This window comes from Oenanthe melanoleuca, chromosome 18 (genome assembly GCF_029582105.1).
Source record: "Oenanthe melanoleuca isolate GR-GAL-2019-014 chromosome 18, OMel1.0, whole genome shotgun sequence".
Taxonomy (NCBI): Eukaryota; Metazoa; Chordata; class Aves; order Passeriformes; family Muscicapidae; genus Oenanthe; species Oenanthe melanoleuca.
In genome coordinates, this window is record NC_079351.1 from 2,371,073 (window position 1) to 2,377,204 (window position 6,132).

The 6,132-nt window shown below is 50.0% G+C and overlaps 1 pseudogene; it reads left to right on the forward strand.

Annotated features, from left to right (window-relative positions):
- Positions 1-2,860: 2,860 nt before the first annotated feature.
- LOC130260677 (uncharacterized) lies at positions 2,861-5,849 on the forward strand (annotated as a pseudogene).
- The last annotated feature ends 283 nt before the right edge of the window (positions 5,850-6,132 follow it).

The following is a 6,132-nucleotide window of genomic DNA, read 5'->3' on the forward strand; positions in this document are numbered from 1 at the left end:
GCAAAGGGAAGGGGGACAGGGCTGGTGGCATTGCCAGCACCCAGGGGACAGCTCCTGGCCCATGGCCAGCCCGGGAGAAAGGGGTTCTGTCACCAGCACAAAGCAGAGTTTAGCTGGCAAGAGGGAATGAACAAAAGTTCTTGAAAAGTTCACGAGGATTTAACTTTTCCATTGGAGAAAAAAGAAAAAAAAAAAAGAAAAAAAAAAAAAAAAAAAAGAAAAAAAAAAAAAAAAAAAAAAAAGAGAGAAAAGAGCAAAAGAAGGATTTCCTGGAAATGAACTGACTCCTTAAACATTCACTTTGGAATTTGCCTCTCCCCTGAGCTGAAGGAGGGAGGAGAAACACCCCAGGAGCTGCAGAGGCTGCTGTGAGAGGAGGATGCCAGATGTTCCCTGCTGCAGCACAGACCAGCCCCAGGAGTGCCCAGCCCTGATTATTCCCCCATTTCCCAGCAGAGCACAGCCCTGCTCTGCTGCTGAGCCTGAACTCAGTGCCTGGGCTGAGTCCTCCCTCCCAGTGGGATGGGCCAGGCAGATGGACCCGGCAAGAGCTGGGTCTGAGGAACAGGGAGAGTCTCATTGCTCCATTTAATAATGGCCTCTTTATCCTGCCACGGGACAGAGCACACAAAGGGCCATTCAGCTCCAGTCCCCAGCGTCCCAAACTGTCCCCTGTGACAGCGAGGAGCAGCCCCAGCCCTCAGGTCAGGTGAGAGAACTCACCCTCTTGGGGCTTTGTGGGGTTTTTTGGGTGTTGAGGACCAAGGGAGCCAGTGCATGCTCAAGGTCTGGGGGTGCAAGATTTGGGGGGCAAAGGGGTGTTTGATATATTGGGGTTCTCCAGGTCCCCTCCAAGCTGTGGTGGAGATGAGCATGAAATGCTAATGAAGCAAACCCAACAAAAAATGGGATTTCTGAGAATCCCAAGGAGCTTCCCAAAAAGCAGCTGAGAGAGAATCCTGCAGGGTGGGAGGAGGGGGAGGCTGGGGGTGCCAGGCACAGGGCTGTGCCCTGCAGAGCAATCCATGGTGGGGCTGGGACACTGTGTCCTGTGACAGGTGCCTGTCACAGCCCCAGCCTGGGCAGGAAAATCCAGATCTTGGAGCTCAGCTGGGCAAAAAACACCCTTTGTTCAAAACAACCCAGGCAAAAAAAAAAAAACCCCAACAAAAAAAAAAAAAAAAAAAAAAAACTAAAAAAGAGAGAGGACAGGAGCAACCAAGGAGAAAGCTCTGTGTGTGTGTCCTGGAAGGAAAATCACCACGAGCAGGGAGTGTCACTGCTCACAGCTCCTGTCCCTGCAGCACCTCTGGCCCTGGTGGCTGTCCCAGAGCAGCCAGATGTTCTCCAAGCAGCAGGAATGAGGCCAGGCAGATGCTGGCAACCTCCATGGCTCAGGAGGCCAATTCTCTTTTTCCACCCACTTGGGGCAAAAGAGGAAATGGGGGTTGGATTCTGGTCCAGGTGAGGAGGGGAGCAGCTCCCCAGCCTGCAGTACCAGCCTTTGGCACAAGCAGCTCCCAGCTTTTCATTTTCAAAGCATTTCAGCTTGAATTATTCTGCAGGTGAAGCTGAGAAGGGTTTTCCTCCTGCTCTGCTGCTTCCTGATCCATCTCAGCACCTCACCTCCCTTTGGAGACTTCCAGCCCCAAATATTCTCTTCAGCAGATGGCTCAAATATCAGGCAGGAGACGACGTGTGGCTGTGGCAGCAGCCAAACCCAACAAAATATTTGCTTCAAAGCAGGAGGAAGGACAGCGTGTCCAGCTGGGAAAAGCAGGAAATGGTTTCTAAAAGGGTGAAAGAAGGGGATGGAGAAGGAGATGATTGTGCAAGACATGATGTTTCAATTAGAAAAGCCCTGAATGCTATCAGTTCATGAACTCTGTTCTGGGCAGAGTGGAGATGTTTGATTTGTTCCTGTGCATCTCCACCCTGGCACAGACATCAGGGGGTTTTATGGCCAGGGAAGGGAGGACAGAACCACGTGTGCCCATGATCCTGGTGGATAACTCTGGCACGGGGATGGAATCCAGCCCTCCTGCTGGGCTTTGTGCTTTCAGAATCAGCTTTGGCCATTTGAAAGCACCAGGAGCCATCTGGGCCAGCAGTGTCCCTGCAGGAGACTGGTGCCAGAGGAAACCATTCCCTGGATTTGGGGCTTGCTGGGACAGGTTCTCCTGGGTGACTGTGCCTGTGAAATGTCACAGGTTTGCTGCAAGAGTTGTCACTGCTGTCACATCCCTGTATCTCCCACATAAATGCAGCTTTAGGAAATTAAAATGTCTGTAAATTATCAGCGTTTGCAGGTGGCTGCAGCAGCTTGGCCCTTGCTTTGAAACTTTTTTTTCTTTCTTTCTTTCTTTCTTTCTTTCTTTCTTTCTTTCTTTCTTTCTTTCTTTCTTTCTTTCTTTCTTTCTTTCTTTCTTTCTTTCTTTCTTTCTTTCTTTCTTTCTTTCTTTCTTTCTTTCTTTTTCTTTCTTTCCCTTCCTTCCTTCCTTCCTTCCTTCCTTCCTTCCTTCCTTCCTTCCTTCCTTCCTTCCTTCCTTCCTTCCTTCCTTCTGCAGCTCAGCATTTCCTCCCAAACAAACATTTTGCTCTGTCATCATAAGGCTGGAAAAAGCCTCTAAGATCAAGCCCAGCCATGACTGCTCTTCTCTTCCTTTTGCAGCCTCTATCCTTTGTTAGACAGAGAAAATTGCCATTTTTGAGGGAAAAAAACTTGATTTGCCATTTGCAGCTGCCTGACCTCAGCCAAAGCTGCCTGTGGAGCAGGTGGGGGAAATGCACCTGAACCACCTGGAATAGATGGGCACTGCAGGAGGGATGCTCAGGGCCACAAAACATCTAATCCTTGCTCTGGATCCCTCCTGCTTTTTGTGCTGCTGCCGGATCTGCTCCTGCAGGAAAAACCTCTGGAGCTGCTGCTGCTGCCACAGACCTGGGTGCAGATTCCATAAAGAAAATTCCGCACAAAAGCCTCGCCAGAAAAATGCTGGGAGACTTTTCCTTGGCTTTCCTGGAAGCGGTGAATCACCTCGCTCCTTTCCTGGAGGTCCCGGCGATGGGGAGGAGACCCGTGCGACATCCGCGCTCGGGCTGTGCCACCTCCTGGTGACAGCGGGCGGTGCGTCCCTGCAGCCCTGCATCCTTTCATTCCTGTGTCCTTTCATTCCTGTGTCCTTTCATTCCTGTGTCCTTGTGTCCCTGCAGCCCTGCATCCTTTCATTTCTGTGTCCTTTCATTCCTGTGTCCTTGTGTCCCTGCAGCCCTGCATCCTTTCATTCCTGTGTCCTTGTGTCCCTGCAGCCCTGCATCCTTTCATTCCTGTGTCCTTTCATTCCTGTGTCCTTGTGTCCCTGCAGCCCTGCATCATTTCATTCCTGTGTCCTTTCATTCTTGTGTCCTTGTGTCCCTGCAGCCCTGCATCCTTTCATTCCTGTGTCCTTTCATTCCTGTGTCCTTTAATTCTTGTGTCCTTGTGTCCCTGCAGCCCTGCATCCTTTCATTCCTGTGTCCTTTCATTCCTGTGTCCTTTAATTCCTGTGTCCTTTAATTCCTGTGTCCTTGTGTCCCTGCATCCTTTCATTCCTGCATCCTTTCATTCCTGTGTCCCTGCATCCCTGAATCCCTGCATCACTGCATCCTTGCATCACTGAATCCCTGCATCTTTCATTTCTGCATCCTTTCATTCCTGTGTCCTTGTGTCCCTGCATTCCTGCATCCTTTCATTCCTGTGTCCTTTCATTCCTGTGTCCTTTAATTCCTGTGTCCTTTAATTCCTGTGTCCTTGTGTCCCTGCATCCTTTCATTCCTGCATCCTTTCATTCCTGTGTCCCTGCATCCCTGAATCCCTGCATCACTGCATCCTTGCATCACTGAATCCCTGCATCTTTCATTTCTGCATCCTTTCATTCCTGTGTCCTTGTGTCCCTGCATCCCTGAATCCCTGCATCCTTTCATCCCTGAATCCTTTAATTCCCGTGTCCCTGTGTCCCTGTGTCCCTGTCTCCCCGTGTCCCTGTGTCCCCGAATCCCTGTATACTTTCATCCCTGCATCCTTTCATCCCTGCACAGGAAGAGGAGGATGCTCTGGAATCCTCCCTGGGCTGAAACCCACCCAGGGAAGCCCCAGAGCTGGGTCAGGTTTCCTGGCTGCAGCAGAAGGAACACGCCAGGTGTGGCAGGGTGGCTTCTGTGTGTCCTGGGCTGTCCCCATGTCCCTGCCACCCTCCAAGCCTCTCCCAGAGAGCAGCACTCAGGCTGAGCCCGGGGCTCTCAGCCATTTCTCCTGAAGCCAAGGATTTTGGGCTGTTTCTCCTAAAATCATGGAGGATGAGCCCTTCCAGTGGCATTAACTCCTGCAAGATGCAGCTGAGCACACCAAGGGTTACCCCACCCTGCCTGAGCTCCTCTGTACTCCCTCATTTTACAGCTCCTGCCTTTAAATCTTTCTTTTCTTGCCTGCCTTTTTGTTGGAAGCCACTTTCTTTTTTATTATCTATACATTATACCTTCTAAAATGAATCCCTTAATCCACAAAACTGCACCCAGCAATGCCCAGAGATCCAGGGAATGGAAGCATTTCCCTGGGGAATGTCCTTTACAGAGCCAGCAGGGTCAGAGGAAGAGGAAAAACAACACACACAATGATCAATATTTTTTAAAATAGGATTTGAAAGCAAAGCATGAGAAGCCTCTATTTGGTTTTAATTTCAAATGGAAAAGAAAATATGGCTATTAATATATGGTAATGTTACTCCACTGGAAGAACAAAGTGTAGATAAAACCTGCAGGCTTAATGAGGCTCAGGAAAAAATCAAATTGAAAGCAAATCTTTGAAAATCTCTAGGTAATCTGTGTTCCATTTATCATGCTTTGGCAATCAGAAAGTAAAACCAGGCTTAACATAATGAGGAAAATCAAACAGGCTTTTTTTCCCCCCTGCTGCTCTAAAATCCCAGAATATCATCATCACAGAAAAGGGGAAAAAAATCAGGAACTTCTGCCCTCCTGCTGGAGCACAGGGGATTTAATTGCAAAGGTTTCTTCCTGTGTCTGATGCAAGATGGAATTTTTTAATGACAATATTTAAGCTCTCCTTAACAACACTGAGCTAAAGCAGTGTTCCTGTTCTGAGCTGGCAGGTGGGAAGGGAACAATTATTTGTAACAAGCTGAAAAAAGGGAAAAGCAAAAAAAAAACCAAAACCACACTTTTCTTGAGGTCTCCACCTAGCCAGGACAGCAGCACAGAGCTGGGAAAATGCTGAGGGCACTGCTGGGCTGGACACAGCTGAGGACAAGTTTGGGTTTGGTGGTTCCAGAGCCCTGGATCTTCACTGGAAGGGGATTGAGTCAGTGCCCCCTGCCCTGCCCAGGCACTTTGGGGTGCACAGGTCCAAGGCTGACCCCAAGTGCTGCCCCAGCTCCTCTGGGCACAGAAGGGAAGCTGATTTTGGGGATCAGGGCTCCCAAAGCCCAGATGGAGCCACTGCTCTCAGGTGGATTCTCCCATCCTGCCCTGCTCATGCTGCTCCTGCTCAGGGCCAGCACTCAGACCAGCAAGGTGCCTTTGACTCCTTTTCCCCCAGAGATTTTCCCAGTGGAACTCCAGGACCTGAACAGCTGTGGGTGCTAAACAGACCCACAGTAACACCCTCTCCACCTGCATCCTCTTCCCACTGCCTTGTCCCATCCTGGAGCCCCCACAGGATGCAGAGGGACCTGAAACCCTCAGGGTTGGGGACACAAACACATCTGTCACAGCTCCTGCTTCCACTCTGGGGGTGGGTGATGAGCAGGACACGATGCCATCCGTGGCTTCTCCATGGTCACAGTGCCACAGGTCAGGCACAGCTGGGCACAATCCCTGGGTGACCCCACCAGCTGCTCCAGCCCTTTCCTTCCCAGTTCCCTGCTGCTTTCCTGGGAGAATCTCATCATTTATCCCACTCAGCTCCTGCCCAGTCCAGGTTAAACCTGCAGTGCTGTGATGGCTGCAAGCACCACCTGATTAAAACACATAAAAAAATAAAACAGGGATATAAAACTGCCAGTTGCCCATAGAATCAAATTGAATTAGTTCAGCTCAGCCTCCCCCATTTTTCCTTGGTCATAAAACCACTCACTC